The following is an 11617-nucleotide window of genomic DNA, read 5'->3' as shown; positions in this document are numbered from 1 at the left end:
ATATTTTTTTAAAAGATTTGCTTTTGATTTGCATGCAATAGTTTTTTTTGCAATATAAAAATCAGTTTTATTTAAATCTGAGTTCTTCTTTTTATCTGAGAATCTATGTCCATTTTAACTATAGAAAATCATGATTTGTACTTGCTGTTAACATGTAAATAAATTCGTTGTTTTATTAGTTGAGAAATCAATGAATGTATTTATTTCAGAAAAGTATAATGCTTTCCTAAAATAGTATTTCTTAAGTTTAAAAACAAATAATTCTTAGAATTTTGTTTCCTGCATACTCATAGATTACAATATATAGATTACAATATAGTTCTGGAGAGATATATATATATATATCCATTAAAACAGACGTAATCCATATTTCCTTTCCTACAATGGTATATCAAAATCTTTCATGATTACGATGTTAGTTTAAGAAAAAGAATTAAAACTATTAGTCATATATATATATACATGTAGAAATCATGGGTATATTTATATATATTTTTATATAAAACATACCATATAAATACCCTACAAAACAAATGAAAATGTGAGCCTAAGTTTATTTACCATATATATATATATATATATATATATATATATATATATATATATATATATATATATATATATATATATATATTAATTTAGCATAATGAGTTACTTTGTTGTTTTGTTTCTTTTAAAAAAATTTGCATGTAAAATTAACATTGGGAAATATATATAAATATATATATATATATTTATAATATATATAAATTTAAAAAAAAAAATTGAAAAAAAAATAACAAAAAAAAAGGGAAGGGTCGAAGCACTGTGCATCGCATAGTGATCGGCGGCAAGTCGCGCACTGTGCAATGTACAGTGACCAGCGGAGCCGCGCACTGTGCAAAGTACAATGGACGGTGGTGCCGAACACTGTGCAGTGCACAATGGGCGGCCATGGCCGAGCCGCCACCATTGAAACCCCCCGCCTCTCCTTGAATTCACCTCTTCGCCTCTAACCCTATCTTGGTTCAGCCCTGCAATGCGGGGTTGAACAAAACAAAAAAAAAAAATATCAAACCCTAGCCCGGGTAGGGCTAGGGTAACAAAATAAAATAAACTGTTTAACTCTTGTTTTATAAATAAAAAGAAAATCCCTAATTAGGGATTACATGAAAATTATTTTTTTAAAGTTGTGGAAGAAATTTACATTTAAAATTAGTTAGGGTTTCAATTTAGATAGATGGGGAAGATTTAATTCCAATTAATTATTTTTTTAGAATTATCTATTTGTGAAGCCTTGATTAAATAGAAAGGGAAACTAATTCCTTGAAAACTAAATTTGACTTTGGAAAGTTAATTTTCTACATCGAATAATGTCATTTAGAAATTAATTTGACACTTTAATCCATTAAATTAATTGATGATTTAAAATGTCTTTTAGACAATATGGATTCATTGGAGATCAAAATTTTTTATCTACATCTACCATTTAAATGAGTTTAATAAATTAAAATAATGACTATATTTGATGAGAAAATAAATTAAAGCATTTAGTTTTCCGCAAATAAATTTTAATTAAGTTTCGACACTTAGTTAGTATCAGAGTTAGTTAGATTGTCGTTATGGCCAACCATGTTAACACATGTCATGATAGCGAACTTTGTTAATTAACTGGTTGTTTTTTAAAAAAAATCATTCCGTTTTTGCCCTAAATTTTGGGCATGACAGTTCTACAATTGGTATCAGAGCCTAGGTTCCCAGTTAGATAAGCTTTCTCCAGCTTGGGTAGATTCTAGAGTTTGAACACAATGGTTATTTTTGAGTCAATCCCTACTCTGGTGTTTCATGGGTCAAACTATTCCATTTGGAGTTGTATAATGGAAGTCTACTTGTCCTCATTAGGCTATGATGTTTGGATGTTAGTTGTTAATGGTCTTTCTAGTTCTATGAGTCCTCCCACCGATCTTGAATCAAAAAGAAGGTACAAGTGTAATGCTAAAGAAATGAAAGCTATACTCAATGGGCTTTCTGATGTTGTTTCTTCAAAGGTGGACAGATGCAAATCTGCAAAGAGCTTGTGGGATAGACTGAAGAAACTTTATGGTGAAGAACCTTGCACTATTGGATCAGATTGTGGAAGCAAGAAGATTTATATAAGATGAATGTGCAGTTGATAAGTCTAGATCAGTCAACTATTGTAGCAGTGATGAAGAGGAAACCCATCTCTTCATGACTTAAGAGACTTAAAGTGAGATGCACACATTAAAAAGGGATAACATAGATCAATCCTATCGGCAAGATGTGTTTGGTATTGATGAAGAATATGAAGAAGAAGTTGAGGCTCAAGTTGATCTTGAAGAGGATCTAGTAAGTGCCCTAGAAGAGATGAAAAATGTTAGGAGTGAATTTAAGAATTACAAAAAATCAGTTCATGAAGAATGGAGCCCATTGAGAACATGTCTTGAAGAGTCAAATAAAAATATTTGCATATTGACAACTTAACTAGAAGAAGCCAAAAGAATGACTGATGAATTAAAATCATTATTTGATGCCAAAAAGAGAAGATTTGAGGAGTTGGAGCTAGAAATGGAGAATCTCAGAAAAGACCTTGAGAAGTGTTGGGTCAAGCTCAAGGTGAGGATACAATATGATGGCAGCACTGAAGCTTTGATAAAATATTGAATAAACAAAAACACTCCAAGGATACCAGAGGATTAGGATTTGATACCGGCAAGTGCTCCACAAGCAGGGCATTCTCCAACAAAGAGATTCAGTTTGTCTCCTCAAGTGGAAATAAAAAAGGACAGACCTTCACTATCAAAAATGCTCCAAGAAGGAAGATAGACCTAACTACAACCAATGAAAATATGAAGATGAAGACTGCTGCTGAAAAAAGGAAGAGATGTTTCTACTCACAAGACAAAACTAGTGTGGAGAAGGAAGGGATCAGATGAAAGGTCTGTAGAAACTGGACAACTCAATAACAATCCCCGGAGAAGTAGAAATGGAGAAGCCAAATCGAAAAGATCACCTCATGTTTGGTAAAACAAATTTGTAAGTTATAAGCCCTCTTTCTCCAATTAATATTTTTCATGCAAAGATTATGGTCATAGGGCAAAAGAGGTCTAGGAAGAGACAAGGTGTTTTTCCTAGGAATAAAAATTTATTTTGTCATAGATGTAATGCATATGGGCATAATATTTTAGAATGTAGAAACATGCATATGTCCCCTTCCGGTTATGCAAACAAGAATTATTTAGTTATTCCAAGAAATGGATATCATGTTTGTTATCAAGGTAATGGATTTGGCCATAGAAACCATGAATGTAGGAAGAAGAAATTTCAGTCATATGACAACTGGTATAACAATTATGCTCAATATGGAAGTATTTATAGAGCATATGACAATCAAAGACCTACATGGAACAAAAGGAGAAGTGCTCCTGCAAGATCAAGAAATCCATTGGTTCTGGTAGCTGGCTACAACAACATGGTCAGGAGAAGAGGAGAAGATCAGGTTAATGGAAGACTCGATGATCATCTAGTTGGCATGCATATAGTGTTTTACTACAACAATGTTTCTGGACATATTACAAAATCTTGTAGAGAAAGGGCCAATCAATAGAAGAAAATAAACACTTCTCCAAAGACTGGAAATGAGAGAAGGAGTGAAATCAAGAAACTATGGACAAAGAAGCAAGAGAACATGACCATGGGTAGGGATTGTGCATTCAATGCACAAGTGATGTCTCCTAAGGCTTAAAGGAGATGCAGGGTTTCAGGGGGAGCTACATACTGATCACATTAATCACCCCCAAATTTGAAAAGGCACTATAGACACCTAAAAATGGTCAACACTTGCGGAATCATACTTTAACATTTACGCATTGCCTTATTTTAGGGTTTTTGCATCGCATTAACATTTCTCCTATGTCACGCACTTGGTCTTTATCATTTGCGAGCATCGAGTCTTTCTTCTGCATTCTTCAGTTGTCTCACTTTCAAAATTGGTCTTGTCGACAACAATCTTTAGTCATGATTTTGGTCAATCTTATCCTGTCGCATCAATGTGCATGCTAATTTGTCATCATTTTGGACATCGTCAATCCTAATTAGGGTTTTGTCCTCTTGTCAATCTTGTCATTTTGCGATCGATTTGTCATTGATCGTTATCATTTTCAATCTTGTCATTTTGCATTACCATTTTCAATCTTGTCATTTTGCAATCAATTTGTCATCGATCATCATCCTTCTCAATCGTGTTAATTTGGATCAATTTGTCATTATTCCTCGTAAATTGGTGCATTTATCAATCAAATCATTTATCACATTGATCATTTATCAATTCAAAATAATGATCGAATCAACATCAAATCAATTTTATATCAAGACCTAATTGTCGTCCTTGCATTTCCTAATTTATCTTCTAGGGTTTTATGATTTATTCATTTAACCTTGTTTGTCATTTTCTCTCCATTTTCTCCATCTAGGTTAAATAATTTATCTATTTATCCTAGGTCTTCATGTCACAATTAAATGATTAATTTAATTGACTAACTAATTATTCCTCTTTTTGTGAATTAATTAATAAATGACAAATTATTAATTGATTTACCTAATTTCCTAATTTTTCATTAATTTCTAAATTCCCTCTCTGTGAATTAATTAATAAATGAGAAATTATTAATTAATTCACTAAATTCTTAATTTCTTAATTTCTAATTTTCTAATTTTCTAAATTTTCCTAATTCCTAATTTCCACCTATTTTCTAGTTTGTCAAATTCAATTTCCACCTAATTAATTTCTCTCTAGTTCTCCCTATTTTTGTGCTTTGGTGGAAGCATGAATTTCTCATGCGTCATACTTTTGGCATAGCAAGATGTCATAAACCTCTAGTCTTCTAACCTTTGCATTGGAAATATGTCATAATTCATGACATAGAAGGTGTCATAACCTTCTTCTTTCCACTCAATTGTGCCATTTTTGAAATCAATTGCCTCTAATATCAATTTCATGCTAATCTTGTCTTTTCTTCAATTTATCTATAAATTGGATTAATTTCTTCAATCAAGACTAATCACTTTGTCGAATCAATCACGCTTTGAGTACTCTTGTGCTAATTGTCAATCTTGCTTTCACATTAGGTTTATGCACATGAAGGTGAGATCCACAAACAAAAGCTATTTGAAGAAGAAAGAAGGAAAATGGAGCCACATGAAGGAGATATTCAGATCTGCATTTGGTTTGCTTAGTTTTTAATCTTGAATGTTTTGCTTTCATGTCTTTATTGGATGTAATTAGGATTGATCATTGCATTTGTGCTTTCATGATTGAGCTAGATTAGTATGTTGAATTGCTTGTGATGATTTCTGATTTCCTAGCTACATTAATTGGTGAACCCAACATGAACTAACCACTTAACCATGCTTTTGAGTGCCTTTGAGTTGATTTGCAGGTTAAAAACCCAAGAAACAGGGTAATGCAGGGCTTTCTGGAAACTTTTGCACCCGTTTTAAGCATTTTGTGCCCATGTCAAGGACATTCTATGCCTGTGTCAAGAATTCTACGCCTATGTCAAGACTTCTGTGCCTATGTAGGGACAGAAACAGAGGTAAAAGGCAGTGTGTTTTTACTTGCAAATTGTTCTATTTTGCATGTTGTTTCTGCTTTTTGGTTTTTTGGTACTGATTCTCTATGCAAAACCTTGGCATACGCATGGGAAAGACAACAAATGAAACTACTAACACATTTTTGTGCATGTTTGATAGTCAAAGACTAAACATATCAAACTTCTAACTTGGGTTTTGCAGGTTGCCTTGGACTACAACTAAACTTTGTGTTTGCAATTAATATTTACACACCTAGTGATTTCTAAATAGGATGGAATGAATGTATGTTTTCTTTGATTGTTGAGTTTGACATTGGAGTAGGAGAGTATGCTCTCATCCTTCTTAGGGTGATCAGAAATCCAGATCTTCAATACCATGCTCATGTTTTTGATTGTGTGTCACCTTTAGAGGGCCTGCCTTCCTGACCATTTGCTTTTGCAAGCAAGTGACAATCATGAGAAGGGAATGACCCAAAGTGAGTACGGCTAGAATACCTTGGCATTCTAACTCACTATAAACAAATACCTGATGGGTGAAAGCTTTGAAGGAAGGGTTACGTGGGAATTGCAGTTACTTGGGAAGTGATGACCCTTGAACTCTTTCTCATATCAACATCTAAGTAGGGCCTCACGGTCTAAATCATGCTTGCATGACTACATTTCTTTTGTATCTTGGTGGGCTTAATGTCTCAATCATGCTTGCGTGACACCAAGGAGTAACGCTTAACAGAAATCCTTACTAAACACCTTGTATTTAGAGGCCAAAAATCCTTCTAGTTGCTTGAGAAGGACAAGTTCAGATACTTGGAAGAGATACTAAGTTCACCATGGGGAGATTTCCATGGGGACTGATGCTTGGCTGCCCTAAGAAGTGAGTGTCGTGGAGGGGAGCCCGTGGGGTCAAGCATCTATGTATTCTCCTTGAATCCCATAACAAGTCTACCTCTCAAGTACCTAATGTCCTTGCCATCCATAAGAAATGTGTGAATGAGCATGATTGTCTTGAGTCTAAGTTGAAATATCTTGTCTTCTTTGTTTGTCAAAAGTTGAATTGCATCTCATTTCAAAAACAAGACAAATTGATTCAAAACAAGGTTAAACACAAGAACATTTCATTCAACAAAGTTCAAAACACCTTCAAGCATGGTTGTCAAACATTTTTCAAAGTCTTGTCTCAACATTCATGTCACTTAGATCTAGGTTCATCCTAGTTGTCCATTTTGCAAAGTCATTGTCAACTACCAAGGTTAGGTTTCACCTAGGTCATACTCCTTTTCATATCAATAAAAGTCATCCATTTGCATGTGTCCTCTTGCATTCGAGTAATACCATTTCATAATTCAACCTTAGGTTTTGTCTTAGGTTGACATTGTCATACATTTGCATTTGCATCTTTGTCCTCATAACATTAGGTCACATTTGCATACCCTAGGTCTTTTCATCAAGCTTAGGTCATTATCATATCATATTAGGATCATTTGCATAGTAATTGTTCCTTTGCATATAGTGTCAAAACTAGGTTTTGTCATACTTGAGTAATCCAAATCTTTGATAACCCTAAGTTATTGTTAGGAGTTCTATATTTTATCAAACCTTTTCTCTTTTTGTCATTATTGTCATTTGGTCAAACCTAGCTTAGTATCCAAGCATATAGGGGAGACATTGTCATTTTGTCCTTTTGTCACTTGGTCCTTTTTGTCCTTTGAGGTCTAGACATCATTTCAATTTCCTAAGGGTCTCTTTTAGATTTGCATTCCAAAAAGTTGTCAAAATCTTGAAAAACAACAAAAACAATAGGTTGCATTCTGGCCATAGATTGCATTTTCATTTATTTAGTTTGCATTTAGTTGCATATCATATATTGTCCTTGAAAAATTCCAAAAATATTGCATTTGCATAAGTGACATGCCTGTTGAGACAAGATCAAAATCTAAAAAGATGGGTGAACCAACGTATCAAACCATTGACAACATATCAAATTCACAGTTTCAAACTAGTCAAACAGTACAAATTGAAGGTTCATCAAACACATCATTACCACCTCCATTATATGAACCAGTATTTGTACCCATGAAACCAGGACATGGGAGTGTTCCACCAACACCAAGAGGAAGTACACCTTTCGATTGGAATCAACCACACCTGCAACATGACATTCCAACTCAAACATTATATGAGGAACAAACTCTTTCACAAGGATTTGGTTCAGATCAAGGCATTCAACAAGAAACGAATCCAAATGTCCAACTAGATTCTTCATCAGATTCTGATGCTTCTGATGATGTTGACATGTTCCTTCAAGATCCAAAGTTGACAAAAAAGATGGATAAATTCTTAAACAAGGTCTTTAAGATGTTCCCACAAAAATATCTTAACATGATGAGTAATGTGACCTCCCCAAGTGAGCAAGTCAATGTGCAAAAACAACAAGGCGGTGAGTTGTTAAGTTTCTCTCCACATCCAAATGAAGAAAATGTGCAACCAGAAACTCAGCCTACCTTGATGAGTAAACGTGCTTCAAAGGCATTGACAGTGACTATTCCTCAAAAGTCACCATTTGAGACAATAAATAATCCATTATTCAACACAACACCTGTAAGACAAGATCAAATGAAGACCACACAAATATTGATAGTTGTCCCTCAACAAGAAGTGGTTCCTTACATGCATAAAATTGGATCAAAATCTAAGATGCAAGAAAGCTTCACGACTGGAATGTCTGATATCACCGATGTCCAAAACAATTCCATGATGCAACAAAGTTCTTATGTCCCATTAAGCTCAATATATTTGCCAAACAATATTGCGACAAATCCTTCGATAATGGCGACTCAAAGAACTATAGATAGTGTTTTGCACCAACAACAATTATTGCAACAATTGAGTAATACACAAAAGGCACAATCGAATGTGCAAACAAGCAATGTACAACAACAACAATATCACATTCGACAACAAATTGCAGCGCCTTCTGCCCCATTACAAGTTAATGCAAACTTGCAACCATCATAGTGGATTGGACAAACAATACAACAAGTTAATGCAAGTGCCATACCCCATCTTAAGGAGAAGCAACGAAAACCACCCAAACAAATTTTTTTGCAAATGATGGGATTTACACCACAACAACAATTGGCACAAAGTTAGCAAATTCCGATTCGTCAGCATCAACAACAACATGTGCCTCAATATGTGCCAAGGCAAACAAGCTATCATACTTCACAACCGCAATTGGCGCCTGTGCAATATCAACAACCTACTCAATTGTAATATCAACCTAGGCTCCAAGAAGTACAGCAACAAAGTCAATATCAAGGCATGGCACAACCACAACAACAAGAGATGTACCAAGAACATTATATGCCAGGGACACCAAAAACGGCCATTTCTGAGCATCAACAACCGATCAGAAACATGATGTATCAACAAAGAGTACCCACCAGGATTAATGATGGACTTCCAAAATCTAATACAATTGTGCAACAGCTTGAGAAGTTGCAATGACAAGTTGACGCATTAGAAACGAAAGGAACAAAGAAGTTGTATACAGATCAGGATTTATGTCCTAATCCATTTGACAAGAGCTTATACATGCTTCTGTTCCCTAAACATTTTGAGGCACCTAATTTTGAGAAATATAAGGGGAATGGCAATCCAAAAGATCACATTCGAGCATTTTTTGTGGCATGTACTGAAGTGAGTTATGAGGAAACATATTTAATGCACTTATTTGCACGAAGTCTCACCGAACAAGCCATGGATTGGTATTCGCATCTACTAGGAAATATAAAGACTTGGTCTGAATTGGCTCAAAAGTTTATATCTCACTTCGCATTCAACATCGATAGTGATGTGACCATGTCAAATCTATGCAACACCAAGCAAAAGCAAGGTGAACCATTAGTGACTTTCTTGCAACGATGGTGAAGCTTGTATAGTCATTCTTCCCTAGATATACCTGAAGAACAACAAGTGAATCTATTTATCCAAAATTTGGTCCCAGAAATGATGTACGAACTAAAATTGAAAAGTCCCAGTACTATAGAGAAACTCATTAAGAAAGGGATGAACATTGAAACTACTCTTGTAGCCAAGGGAATCATTAAGCTTAACAAATACAGTGACAACACGACCAATTCAGGGGACAGAAATAGATTTTGGTATAAGAACAAGAATGTCACTAATGATGGAGTTGTTGATGCAAGAGCGGTGAATGCAAATCAACCCCCATTCACAATCAAGAAATTGAGTGTTCCTAATATGTCAACTATGGAACAAAATCAAACACCAGTGAGCAATGTTACTCAACAGTCGCAATACCAAAAGCATACTCAATAATACACTCAACAATATAATCAACAACAAGGCCAGCAACAAAATCAACAACACAAACCTTTTCGATCGAGGGATGGGCCTCCTTGACAGTTTACGCCATTGGGAGAGCCTATTGAATCAGCAATGAAACAATTAATACGAGCAAAATTTATCAAGCTACCAGATATCAAGGCAGAACTAGTGGTAAAGCCACATTGGTGGAATGATAATGCCTATTGTGAATACCATCGGTCAAAAGGACATAAAACTGCATCATGTTTTCAATTGAAACATCTAATTCAAGACTTGTTGGAGCAAGGAGTAATTGAGGTAGATCCACCCCATGCGACCTCTAACACTGATCATACTATTTTCAAAACTTCTTTGCTTGATCATGACAAGGGTAAAGCGTCTTCTTCAAACTCTACCCAAACAGCAAATTATGCAAGTCTTGGTTATAATAATGTCATCAATTGTTTTCACGCGTCAAATGAGTATGTTTCTACTCTAAGAATAAAGGGACAAGATCCTTCTTGCATAGTCACCACTCGTCGATCCAAAATAGTCCTAAAAGGAGCTCCTGTAGCTCCTCCCAAACCAACTCCTGCAAGTCAGTATAATCTCTTGGATCATCTAGGAAAGACACCTGCACAAATATCAATCCTTGAGTTGTTGAAAATGTCCCCCATGCATCGTGTAGTCCTAGATAAAGCTTTAATTGAGTCCACAGTCCCGACAGACATTGATGTTGATCAGTTTCAAGCCCGAATTGGACATCTAGTTGTTTCCCAAAATGTCGCATTTTCTGATAATGATATCTCACCTGATAAGCTCCCTCATAATGATCCTTTACACCTTGAAGTCTTTGTCCATAATTGCAAAATCCGATGAGTCTTGATAGATGGCGGAGCGGGTCTTAATATTTGTACCCTGAGAGTGGTCATTGGTCTTGGTTATACAGAAAATGACATTGATGCTTCCAAAAGAATAACAATCAAAGCGTATGATGATGCTAAGCACCCATCCAAAGGGATAATTACATTGCCTATCAGAGTCGGTCCAGTGATAGAAAAAACTTTCCTGCAAGTCCTAGACCTCGATCTCCCTTACAATATGATTCTTGGCCGTCCATGGATCCATGCAATGAAAGCAGTTCCATCCACCTATCATCAATGTTTAAAATATCCTTACAATGGAACTGAGATAACAATTCCAAGAGATCCTAATCCATTTCAATTTTGTGCTATTCTAAAGGATACCCCTCAGCAGCAAGTCCCAGTCAATAGAGAGGCCAAATCACATAGTTATGTGGATCCTAATGAATTGTTAGATGTTGTCAAAGGAAAATTGAGGATACAGGACCAAGGATGCGGAGAATATTCAATGGATCAAACATTCCTCATCGGGAATTTACCAATATCTCCAAAATCATATGGCAAACCGCATTTGTTGCAAAAGGAACCTAAGGTGGTTATTCAATATCAGCCTACCACTACATTTACAAGATGGGGTGAACTTGACAAAGAAACTTTAGATGATGATGTCATAGATTGGCTTTATAAGGACCCAACTGAGACCCCACCTGTCAGGTTGCCAGTGGAACGATACGGCAAAGGATTTACTATGTTGCAAAAGAAAGGATATGACGGCTGTAGTGGCTTAGGCCTGAACAACAATGGAAGGTTAGAACCTGTTATACCCAAGATGCGACCTCC

Source organism: Cryptomeria japonica, chromosome 9, assembly GCF_030272615.1.
Source record: "Cryptomeria japonica chromosome 9, Sugi_1.0, whole genome shotgun sequence".
NCBI classification, from domain to species: Eukaryota; Viridiplantae; Streptophyta; class Pinopsida; order Cupressales; family Cupressaceae; genus Cryptomeria; species Cryptomeria japonica.
This window is presented reverse-complemented; position numbering follows the sequence as displayed.